Source organism: Anguilla rostrata, chromosome 4 (assembly GCF_018555375.3).
Source record: "Anguilla rostrata isolate EN2019 chromosome 4, ASM1855537v3, whole genome shotgun sequence".
Taxonomy (NCBI): domain Eukaryota; kingdom Metazoa; phylum Chordata; class Actinopteri; order Anguilliformes; family Anguillidae; genus Anguilla; species Anguilla rostrata.
The window spans coordinates 38,060,975-38,074,146 of NC_057936.1; the positions used below are offsets into that span (position 1 = coordinate 38,060,975).

General features: G+C 41.1%; 1 protein-coding gene and 1 pseudogene across 2 annotated transcripts in view; one reads left to right on the forward strand and one right to left on the reverse strand.

The window, feature by feature from the left end:
- The window catches only part of LOC135253355 (uncharacterized), a 36,381-nt gene that overhangs the window by 4,956 nt on the left and 18,253 nt on the right, over positions 1 to 13,172 (forward strand). The window contains exon 1 of one of the 2 annotated variants that reach the window (XM_064332522.1): positions 9,439 to 10,180. The exons of the other annotated variant lie outside the window; for it this stretch is intronic. The gene's annotated coding sequence lies outside the window, so the exon portion shown is untranslated. Of the gene's footprint in view, positions 1 to 9,438; positions 10,181 to 13,172 lie in introns of those variants that run through there. 2 annotated transcript variants of the gene reach the window in all.
- Positions 5,357 to 7,377, reverse strand: LOC135253358 (patched domain-containing protein 3-like; annotated as a pseudogene).

Consider the following 13,172-nt stretch of genomic DNA (forward strand, 5'->3'; position numbering starts at 1 on the left):
ATGAAAATTAACAAAACATGTACATTTGACCAGGAGTGCACAAGCTTTTGCAAACCACTGTATACAGTTAAAAGCCATGTTACTTAGTTGTGCTACTATTGAGCTTGCACGCAGCTAGCGACTTCAAAAAACTGAACCAAGAAAAAAACAACACACAAATGAAACAATTAAGCAGGCAAGTGTGCTTAAAATTTAACTTCACACTATCTGGGGTATTACTTATTAAAAGAAAAATTACATTAATTAAATTAATTTTTTAGCATTTATGATTAATAATAAGACACGTCTTATGGAAGAATAATCTTCAGAGTAAACAAGTAAAAAACTCCAATAAAAATGTTCTAAACAAATACCTCAATGTCATCCAGAAAAGTTTTATAGAAGTCACTGGTAAACACATCATTCCCTGGATATTTATTCCCATTTAGTTTGCAGATACCCTTCTTAATTGCAGTAACAGAAATATCTGTGTAATGTAAATTGGAATTCTCCATCAATATACAATGTACAGTCTTTAAAAGCAGGCGTGTCACTGACGGGACATTTATCACTGGTATAAAAATGACCATAGAATTCCAATACATACTTTGAAATATCTTTTGGGTTCTCATTTTATGTACCATCTGTCTTAGGTTTGAAAAAGAGTATTTAGTATTCTTTCTTAAATTAAAAAAATATTTATACATCCTTTCTCTGTACTTAAATGTTGAGAATATATCTGTGTTATCTGTTGCTGGTAATAATGCTAACACAGTGATGGATGATAATAACAGATATACCACTCAAGCAGAAAAGCTGCTAGATAGCATTGACTTACCAAGATATGCATTGGGGTGATGTGACTGTGGTGTGGGGATGGCTGGTTTAAGCAGCCACACCTGCCCTGGGTCGAGCTAATTAGACCTGGCCAATTGGATAATTGGTGAAGAATTAGATAATTGGCCAGGCTAATTGGACCCAGGAACAGGAGTGGCTGCACCTGTGCGTAGTGAGGTAATCACTGCGCACAGGTTAAATCTGCCATCCCCACCCACACCAGGCAGCTTCTGTCATGACAGGAATAACATCTGCTCATTTGGCTGTTACCATCTTGCCAAACCCTCGTGGAATAAATGTGGACTGTTTGAACATCTTCTCCCTGTGTCTCTGTGCTGGAGGGCCCCAAAGAAAAGCCACTTCGGTGGCCTGTGGCAGGCGTGTTTGTCACAGTGGCGCCCAACGTGGGGCCCCTCCGGCACAGCAAAGAGGCACAGGAGGGCCAGCCAGGAAGCACACTGGACGAGGGGCGGCTGAGGTGTTCCCGACAGGGCTTCGGGCGGATCCTCCGGGCCAAGAATGGGGAGCGGAAGATGACCAGGGAGGGGAAGGAGGCAATCCTCAGCTGGGACGCTGAGGAGCTGCACCTGGCCGAGGAGGCAGGTCAGCGACGGGCGGTGCACGAGAGGTGGTCGCGCCGTGAGCTGGACTTGGCCGGGAAGGCGGGTCAGCCACGGGCGGCGCACGAGCGGTGGCCGCGCCGTTTTGCTTCCTTTCTCGTCCGTTTGGTTGTTTTTCGTTCTTTGTTTTGGCCTGGTTGGTTTGCCCGGAGCCCATGAGGGGATAAGCCTGCAGCCGCCTGCCAGCAGAGCCGACTGGCGGCCACCACAGCCACGAGGGTTCCTGGGCCCCAGCACCACAAGGCCAGTCCACCAGCCCACCAGCCCAGCCACCCCACCACAGCCCCTGGAACAGCCCAAGCCGGTGACGCCCCCACCAGCCAGCAGAGCAGCCCAGGACTTCCCGTGCTCCAGGAGGGAGGAGGAAGAAGGGCTGCCTTGTCGTCCGAAGGAGGGTCACCGCATGTACTGGACTGTTCCGGGGCCACCCACCCTGACTTTTTTTTTTTTTTTTAATTTTTGTAGCGTGTTTAGAGTTTATTTTTATTTGTCTTGCTTTGTTGGGAGTGCAGGGGTGGGGGGGGGTAGGCTTCGGCCAGTGATTCTCCCTGGCCTCAGTTTGGCGTTGGGGGTATGTGGTGTGGGGATGGCTGGTTTAAGCAGCCACACCTGCCCTGGGTCGAGCTAATTAGACCTGGCCAATTGGATAATTGGTGAAGAATTAGATAATTGGCCAGGCTAATTGGACCCAGGAACAGGAGTGGCTGCACCTGTGCGTAGTGAGGTAATCACTGCGCACAGGTTAAATCTGCCATCCCCACCCACACCAGGCAGCTTCTGTCATGACAGGAATAACATCTGCTCATTTGGCTGTTACCATCTTGCCAAACCCTCGTGGAATAAATGTGGACTGTTTGAACATCTTCTCCCTGTGTCTCTGTGCTGGAGGGCCCCAAAGAAAAGCCACTTCGGTGGCCTGTGGCAGGCGTGTTTGCCACAGTGACATAAACTGTAATAATGATCAACATAATAAAGATCTATGTTTTATGTACAGTAATATTTGTGGAATCTGTCAATGCTTCTAGAAAGCTATTTTGTAAACCAAAGAATAAGGTGCATAATATTAAACCTCACTGGAATGACTATGTGGCTGAGTTACATGCTGCAGCTAGAGACACATTTAAAAGTTAGGCACAGTTAGGAAGAATTAGACAAGGGCCCTTGTTTGAGCTTAAAAAAAACTAGTGCAAGATTTAAATCTGCTCTTCACTGAATTAAAAAAAATAAGGATACGATGAGGACTAACTCACTTGCCAGGAAGTTGTGTAATAATAGTTCCTATGATGTGAAAGTAGTCAGAGTTGTGGTGACAGCATTATTATGATTTGTTCAACTGTGTTAAAAGTAATACATATATGGGTGAAAATGTTGACTAGGCTGAGAACATGGTAGTTAGGCCAGAGGAGGTCCTTCATGCTCTGGTGAGGCTTGATGAAGGTATGTGGAATGGACCTTATTACTACAGAACCCCGAAAACATGCTAGCCAAAAACTTATTCCACGTCTTGCTTTTTGTTTTACTGGTTTTTCCAGTTCATGGTATCCTACCAGATTATATTCGTGTTACTTCTGCCTGTACTTAAAGACATGACTGCTAAATGAAATAGCTCCGAAGATGATCTACCTATTGTCTTAGCCAGCATTTTTTCTAAAATATTGGAGCGGGTCTTGCTGGACAGGCTTGAATTGTACATTCTTACCACTGACAATCACTTTGCTTTTAAAAGAAAATAAGAAATGTGTATATTTGCTCTGAAGAAAATATTAGCTAAATATCGAAGACAAAATTCTAGTGTTTAAGTGTTTTATTGATGCTTCTAAAGCATTTGATAGAATATATCATGGGAAATGATCACACAAAATGTGTCATAGACACATACCTAAATATATATTAAGAATCTTAATTTTCTGATATGCTCATTAGACCATGCAGGTAAATTTTTTTTTGCCCTTATAGTGCTGGTCTCCAACAGTTATTGAAGATATGTTCCCAGTATGGTGAAGATTTTGACATAATGTATAATGCCAAAAAGAGCAATATTATGATTGTTACACTGACAATCACTTTGCTTTTAAAAGAAAATAAGAAATGTGTATATTTGATATGCTCATTAGACCATGCAGGTAAAATGGTTGCGTTATTGGAAATTCTGTAATCAACCACCTCATGCATGAGGATGAATTGGTTGTTTTTTTGTTTTTTTTGCACTTGGTCTCCATAGTGCTGGTCTCCAACAGTTATTGAAGATATGTTCCCAGTATGGTGAAGATTTTGACATCATGTATAATGCCAAAAAGAGCAATATTATGATTGTTAGATGTGAAGGGGACAGGAAATTAGTATCTGAAGAAAAACAAAAAAAACCTTTTCAATGTACAAAATGCCAAGTTAATCACACATACAAAGCACCATCTATAAGTCATTCAGACTTGCAAATCTAGGCCTGCGACTAAAAGTACTGATATCAAAATTAGGCCAAGTTACAAGAAATAATATTGGTTATCTTAGCTCACAAATTTAACATGGCGTATTCCAAAGCAATACTGCTACCCAATTATCCCTAAATTATTTTAAAAGCTACCCAACCTTAGCCCCAAGGTTGGATAGCTTTTGTATAAAAATCTGTTCTTCTATCAAGAAGTCTTCCCCCACCCTATAGGAACTGCTATCACTGTTTATAGCTGCAACTCAGCCAGCTCAGTAATTCACCTGCATTTATTTCAATCTGGAAAAATGAATTCACTACAGCATGCATGCTCTCTAGCTGACATTAAGTGTAACCACCTTTGTAACAGAGCTAACAAAGTTGCTATCTACTTTGACAAGGTTATGAACTTTATAAAAAAGTAATTCACTTTACAAGTATATTAGCTAGCTATGATGGACTTATGGCCTGCTAATGTTACGTATTCCATGCGCAATTCTGTGTTTACTTCCCAATTCTAACTAAATTTCCAGGGGAGTATTAAAGGAAGCAGGATTACTGAGGTAGCTGGATAACTGGAGTAAAACCCATAATAGCTCTTTTTCAGTCCATGTTGCAGATTTGGGAGGGTTTTTAGTTTTACTCAGTGCAGTTATCCAGCAAACTCAGTAATTCTGCTCCATGAAACAGAGCCTAGAATAGCTAAATATTAAACTAGGAAAAACACAAAATGGCAGGGGCTCTACCATAGGATGTTCCTACCCGCTAGTGGGTGCACTCAGTGTAAAGACCGTTATAACACTGCCTACTTACTGTTACCAACCATCCATCCATCCATCCATCCATCCATTATCTATACCTGCTTATTCTGAGCAGGGTCGTGGGGGGTGCTGGAGCCTATCCCAGCATGCACTGGGCGAGAGGCAGGAATACACTGTGGACAGGCCACCAACCTATCACAGGGCACACACACCATTCACTCATACAGTTATACCTATGGGCAATTTAGAGTCTCCAATTCGCCTACCTGCATGTCTTTGGACTGTGGGAGGAAACCGGAGCACCCGGAGGAAACCCACGCGGACACAGGGAGAACATGCAAACTCCACAGAGAAAGGCCCCAAGCCGAGATTCAAACCCACGACCTTCTTGCTGTGAGGCAACGTGAAAATTTCTATATCTCCGAGCACCTTACCTTTTTGCTTTACATTTTGCTTGTAGCACTCGAGGGTGTGTCCTCAACGGAGGTTTGGGTGGGCTTGAGGAAAAAGGAGGTGTGAGTGAGGTTTACAAACACAGAATCTACAAGGTCTGCAAAATCCTACATAGCATACCTTGAAATAGTTATATTAAATAGTTATTGCTGCACAGCTCATTACATTGTGGGTTTTAACTGGACATTATAGCATATTCAAACTGAATGTCATTGAAAAAATCAAATTTTATTGTTCTACAATGATTTAGAAACAATTGCACATTTTCATGATGTCCTGTAATAAAGATATTGAACAAAGACATGAAAATACAAATAGAAAAAAAAATACAAATGTTAAATCATTAAATGGAGCAGTGGTGCTACCATGTGTGGCCTGCACAGCCAATAATATATTCCAAGGCATGGAGGCTATTAGCATCTAGAATTCTGCAGGACTGATGCTACTATTCCATGGTTATCTCACACTTATTGCAGAGCCACCAGAATCCTTAACTGTTTTTTTCCCTGCACAACTGTTTTTCCTACCTGTAACATCATAATTAGGAAGACTGATGTCAGAATAATCCATTCTGAAAGTCAGGGACAGTCAGGTTCAAATTTCATTTCCAAGCTACAATTCCCATTCACACTAACACATTGTGAAACCCGAATTTGGTTATTTGATGAAAATGTGAACTGTGATTGTCCATCTTCAACCATATTAGGTCCATAATCAAATTCAGGATTATCATAAGTGCTCACTGACCCAGCATCAGTTTCTTTATTTTCATTGTTGACTTTTTCTGAACAGGTGCAGATTTCAAAGAAAGTCAGAAAAACAGGAATGAAAGCAATTCCATGCACTGCCCCAAACAAGATGACCAGGAACAGGATTTTGAAGATGGTTCTGAATATGTAACTCTGTGATGCTGATAGCACCAACACCCCCAGTATGGTAGAAACAGCTCCCTGAACTATGGGATACCCCAGGGTGTAGAGTGCATCAATGACCTTTCATTGGGTTTATCTTTACCGCTTGAGACAAGGCATAAGAAATGTGTGCAGAGAAGTCCACAGAAAAGCCAATGCAGATAACCAGATTGATCATGGATATGGAATCAAGATTAACATCCCACAAGGTCATGAAGCCAACAACACCCACAATGACAAAAGCAAATGCAAAGGTTACCCAAAGCGAGCAGAGGGTTTGGAATCAGCAAGAGGGATATGACCAGCATGGCTGCTGTGGCCACTAAAATATTCTGAATAGTATTACTACTATGACAACATACTGGTCACAATAGATGAATGCAGGGTGATGAACCATAAAAGAATAATTCTTATTATTATCAGAACAATTTGCTGCAACCGCTCTTCGCTTATTCAACATGTTCTTTTCTTTATCACCATCATCTGTATTTATCGTCTGGATAAAAAACCGGGAGGCATAAATCTTGTCATTGGTGAAGTTAACATCTTGCTTAAAGTAAGTTTTTTCTAAAAATCCAAGTAAATGGGATTTAAATTCAGTTTCATTATTTATATTACATATGGATTTTACATACTCTTCATAAACATTTAGCGAAGACACAAATAAGCTTCAGTCAACAAATGGTAGACTTTGAAATATTTCCAAACTTGAGTTGAGAGCTGCTCGTTCTGTTTTGCTCCAATATTGACATTCACCATTTAAAATCACGGTAACACTTGGACCATATGTACTACAGTACAACTTTTCATCACTGTAACACTTAATAACATAAGAATTGTCAGGGTCCAGATTTCGGAGGTCTATTCCCTCTTTTGTCTGGATACATCTGTAAATACTGCCAGCCAAGTAAGTAGCATAAAGCAGGGTCAGTAAAACTTTGCTCCATGATTTGGTCAAGAAGGGTCCAAAGTAATCCTTAAAAAGTCCACTTATCGGATGTCCATTTACTGGTTCTACATCATCATTCTTTTTCTTACATAATTTACTGTCACATTTATATCTTCCTTTGGGGTATTGGAATTCAGCCTTCCTGCAGGTCAGCCAGTGCACTTTCTTCTCTCCTTCCATTCAGTGCCATAAAGGCACCAAAGAAAGTGATGTTGTATATACAACAGAACAGGATAGCTGTGGCAGTGTAAAGGCAGAAAGACTGCACTGAGCGGAACTGTGTCATGAGACCAATGTAGAAAGCCAAGATGTCCGTCAGCGTGGTGATGGTGATAGAGATGGCTGCCTTTTTGTATGTGTCTGCCAGACGCTTCTCAACACTGTCGCAAACATTGCTCTGCTGCCAGGCGGAAATCATGATGAACATGTCATCAACACCAATCCCTTGGAAAGAAGAACAGCGGTTGCATTAGTATTCATGTAGAATTCATTTTAATAATTGATGATTCATCAGTCTTTGATGTGAATAGCTATGTTAAACTGTTGTAAGGCATACTCATGAAAATCAGTATTGTGAGGCAATAATAGGCAGATCCATCACTCAAGCTTGTCCAGCACTTCCATTCTGTAAGCATTGTTGAAGCACTAGGTATTTTCTCAGTGTAATTTTCTTGTTTTGATTTGGTTGTGTAACATGCTCAATACTGTATACATCTGTTCTATTTCACATAGGGCCTACGCTAGTCATACTAATGGGATATGCTTCCACTTGGCGGCAGGATGAGTTCAAATATGACATTTCTGAAACAGGTTTGACAAGCCTGTTTTCATGGCACAGGGTTAACTGTTTGCATCTTTTCTGTCTGCTGTTAGCCCCTGCCATTTGCTTGCCTATTTGCCTCAGCTGTGATACCAGCCTCTTCTCCCGATACCCTTGCTAGGCTGAGACTCTGGTCCAGATTTACTAAAGGATTGCGATTGTAACAAAGGGAGTTGCTACAAGGTAGCAATATCTATGTTGAATTTGCTAAACAGTCGCAATGGGTATAAACTAGGATGTATTTTGTGGGGACTATGTCATACCGGGACTTTCATTTTGATGCATAGTTAAATGTGTTCGTGCATATGTATACCTGGAGTGAACATGCTAAAACAGGGTGGAGATTATGCAAATCAGGCAAATTAAGTATTCTGTCTAATTTACTAAACCTAAAGTGTGTGGACACCTGACATCCAACATCTCATCCAACATTATGGGCTGTTGGGGAAGTACAGAACGATCTAGAAGATTACATTAACATTTGCCTTCACTGGAACTAAGGGGCCTAGCCCAAACCAAGAAAAACAGCCCCAGACCTAGGGGTGTCCAGATACATTTGGTTTGTATGTGCTGCTGTCAGTTGGGCATCTTCAGATACCTTTGCTAGGTTTTATCTAGTGAATGCTGCATCACCTCACAGAGTGATTCAAACTAAGATCTGAATCAAAGATGTAATAAATCTGTCGCTGATGCCAATATGTCTGCTGGTCACACATTCCCTTGATCTTATCATTATCACAATACAGTTGGTACAATGGTAGAATAGCGACCGGGAGTGAGAGATTGGGAACCATCCAAGTCAACAGACGTGCTAATCAATCAATCAATCAGACTTTATTTGTATAGCACTTTTCATACAACTTAAATGTAACACAAAGTGCTTAACACAATACAACAAACCCCCTCCCCCTCCCCCTCTTTCTGGTCCTAGTCAATACACGTGCAGCTGAGTTTTGCAGTACTTGTAATTGAGCTATATTCTTTTTAGGGAGACCAGAAAGTAGAGCACTACAGTAGTCAATTCTGCAGGTAATAAAGGCGTGCATTAATGTCTCTGTGTTGGCTCGAGAGAGAAATGGTCGCACTCTGGCAATGTTCTGAAGATGGTAGAATGCATTCTTAGTTATGTTTCTAATGTGAGGTACAAAACTAAGATTTGAATCAAAGAAAAAAGAAAAAATTTGTTGTAGGAAGGAAATGCATTTAAGAACACCAACCATCACCACCAAGACGGAGTATATTATTAACAAAAGAAGAATATGTAGAACTAGCAATGGCCAGATCTTGGTCAAAACAGTAATAATCTGTAGAGGTTTGCACTTAATATAAAACACAAGCTGTAAAAGTCCATATACAATGAAAGCACAGCTTCTGGCATACAAACTAGGCCTTTCATACAAACGTGTTGTGAATGATAAAATCCAGCAGGAGATAAATGAGGTGAATACATGTCTTATGCCAAGAAGGGGAGGAAGACTTAGATAAGAGAAGGGAATGAAGGGGAGGAAGACTTCGATAAGAGAAGGGAATGCCTATTTTTTAATTAAAGAAAGGAAGGGGGCTTGGAAATAATGGTGTCTGAAAAAAGAGAAACAATGGTATATGGGGAAGAGTCAAGTATAATGATGTAAACCTGTGGGAAAGCCCAAGCCTGTCCACAACAGGAGGAGCTAACAAGATAGGATAAATGGGAGTGTTCGGCCCCAGGGGAGTTTGGTATATCTTGTATGTCTTGAATGTCTTGTATGTCTTGTATGTCTTGTCTGTGTGTGTGTGTCTTGTCTGTGTGTGTGTGCATCTTATGTGTTTTCTGTGAAGTGTCTTGTGGAATGCTTTGAGAGTGTTTGTATTGATATGCGCAGATCAGCCCGGGTTCTTGCATGTTATATTTGAATTACCTGCAATAAATCCAGCTGCATCAGACTCTGTGAAGTGTATATTTTGAAGAAATATTCAACAGTGTGAGGAGAACACCCAGCTCTTCTGGTCCAGGCTGGGTCCTGTTTTCCCCACACATTCCCTTGATCTTATCATTATCACAATACAGTTGGTACAATGGTAGAATAGCGACCGGGAGTGAGAGATTGGGAACCACCCAAGTCAACAGACGTGCTAATTCAATTACAACAGGACGGCCAATACACTACGGCCTAACTGATAGGTGTTCGAAACTGACTATATCCTTCTTAGTAGGTGTGTTCAACACTCCTGATCAAAGCTTTGAAAACGAATAAGAAGCAGCCTGTGGAAAGGTTCGTGGTTCAGTCGGACTCTGCTGAATCCAAAGTGTCATTCGTGCGCTTTTGCTCTGCCGGTATTGGAAAAATAAACTTTGTACATTTTCATCACGTTCGAGAGACGTCCTTTTTCCTTACAACTGGTGAGCCACCCAGCGAGGAATTCCTAAAAAACCTGGGACACTAAGGTAAGAAACGCGGTTTCTTCTTTTATGCTGCTGGTTTGTATTTTAGAAAGGAGTTTTAAGGACTGGTACAGTTTTGTTTGTTTTCACCATCATTTCATACTGGCAGTAGGAGTTTTAATTCCGAAGCAGTGGAATTAAGAGCAACTGGACCGTGCCCGACAGAGTGTGGCACTGTTGTAACTCGTAGATACAAGTAGGCCTAAAGTAACTGGTCTTTAGAATCAATCGTGCCCGAAGCACCGGGACCTTTATGCTAAAATAGTATTCCTAAAGTAACTGGAATCCTCGACCTGTGTCCGAAGTACAGGAACAGGGTAGCTGTTGTTTATCTTAAAGCAACTAGATAACGCAACGATTAGAACATAGACCTAAAGTAACTGGTCTGTAGAATTTATTGGTTCCGAAGTACTGGGACATAGATTCTTAAATTGGGTGTACTCTGAGTAGTAAAAAACTATTCTAATATCACTCACTAAATTCACGTGACTAGATTACGAATTCTTTTCTTTTTTTTTCGAGTAACGCTGGTTTAGCAATATGGTTTGTTTATTGTGTGATAGCCAACTATAAATTAGAGGATGGAAGACCTTACTACTGGTTAGGTACATTGCTAAACATGGTAAACGCAGTGTGCTTGAAGGGATAGAAAACCAAGACGCGCCTTACGAGTGGGCATTGTCTCAGTCTGAAAACTACTCAAAAGTACCTAAAAATAAGAAAGGGAAGATTGCTACAGCATTGCAAGCGATTCTGGCATCTTACAAAATGACTAAAAAGAGATTAGACGTTGTAGAGATAGAAAACCATACTCTTCAACAGCAAGTCACAGAGAATGCAGTTACTCTTAAAAGTTATAAAGCGAATGCCACACTTAACATGGAGATTCAAATAAAGCTGAGGCAGGAGGTTGCACAGATAGAAGACAATAATCAGAATCTTGTGTCATCACTAGAGAAAACAGTCAATGACTTAAATTGTGCACAAGGGGCGTATGATTACTTGATTAGTAAATGTACCAATCTGACTCCAGGAACTCACACTAGCAATTCAGACCGTGTAGGAAAATACAAGAGAGCAGTAGATATCATGCAAGGTCACATAGCAGCGGTAGGGGTACCCCTTCCTGAGGGATTAGTGGCTGAATTAGACAATGAGAATGATAAAACCAACAATTTTGGGGGAAACCTGCATGGGATAATTGGGATAGCTATTCTGATTACACAGTTAAGTTTCCTATGGCCCCTGTACATTCAACCACTACTATTCAGCCTGGGGAGGGGGGGCAGAGGGAACGCACAAGTACAACTACTACACTTAGGCCTCTCTCACCTGGTGACATTGAATCCCTAATCTATTAGAATGTGACTAGCATAGTCCCCATATGAAATAGAACAAAGGTTACTCACAGGGCACAGTTCTATGAACTATGCTAGTCCAGCTGTCGATTTCTTTATAACCTCAGCAAGTGTAGATGAAGTAATGTGGTGTGTTCCAATATTTATAAGAGTTGGAGGATGCACTACACCTGTTGCACAAAGTACTCTGAAATTTAATCTTGATTCATCCTGCCACCATCCCATTAGTATGTGACTAGCATAGTCCCTCAGTTCATACATAGATCCGTGGAGAAGCCTTCGTTCTCTTTACGTGTCAGTTTGGTCTGTAACAGTGACTATTTCCTATATCCAGTTTACCTGATAACAGTGGTAAATCACCAGCAGCTATACCATCCCATACTTTGCTGCTTACAAATGGCTGAATTAATATGTGGGCTTGGTTAGCACTGACCCAAGACAACTAAGCTGGTGGGCCAGTTCGGGGTGGTCTTCCCTTTGAAACAATCACATCCCAACGCCCCAGTGCATTGACTGGTGTATTGGGCTGATGCTGTACAAGCTACTTTGGAAATGCTTGTAGTTCATTTTCTGCTTTAGACCATGAAACCTTTAAACCCTTGTACCATTACATTACATTACATTACAGGCATTTAGCACATGTTCTTATCCAGAGCGATGTACAACAAGTGCATCAGTTCAAAGTGCAGAGGTGCAGAAAAACACACTAGAGTGAAGTAAAGATCATAGCGCCAGAAGTGACCACATAGATCAGGACTCCAACCCTGAAGGGTAAACTGTTCAGCAAATAAACAAAACATTCCTGCCAAATACAAAACTAACGAGATCACATTAGCCTAACTAGGTACATTGAGCTAAACTAGAGGCTAGGGAGGGGTGGGGAGAGGTGCAGCCTGAAGAGATGAGTCTTTAGTCTGCGCTTGAAGGTAGTCAGATTCTCTGCTGTTCTTGTGTGTAGTGTGAATCCAGCATTGGCCTTTTGCTCATCAGAGAGTGTTTAAAGAGCTAGTTATGGTAGGTGGCCATCTCGCTAAAGTAGACTAGGCCTATTTATCTCCAATTTTAGCCAATTTTGCCTGCAATGCGGCATTCTCGATGTCATACAATTGAAGCAGATCTTAGCTTTATCAAACACAGCAAGCTGAAGCCAAATTTGTGGTCGCACACCAGTTTCTTGTCATAATTTTAAATGGAAGTGTTTTTAATGGGCTATTGTACGCAACAGACCTACTAATTGTTTGTATGTTGGTAGAGGATATATAGAGCTAGCTAACATGAAATTAGAAATGTGGCGTTGTAGGGTAGGCCTAGCTAGTAGCATAATTTAAAAAGTATTGAACAGTAGAAATGGCAGAGTGGTCCAACTGACATAGTCACTTTTTAAGAAAATCGATATAGCTACCTGCCGTGAAGAAGTCATTGTCTTGCGCCAGTTTCTATACATCTGGTAACCATACCAGTTCTTAATTTCACGACCGTCTGTGCTAACGTTATACACTTGGCCTGTCATCTCATTAGCAAGGTAGGTAACATTAAACTCGGTCAAAATGCCGAAAGCGGAACTGAAATATAAATGATTTCCCACAAAGATTTTACAGATGCAAAAGCAATAATTAAAATTGCGAGATCAGTAATTA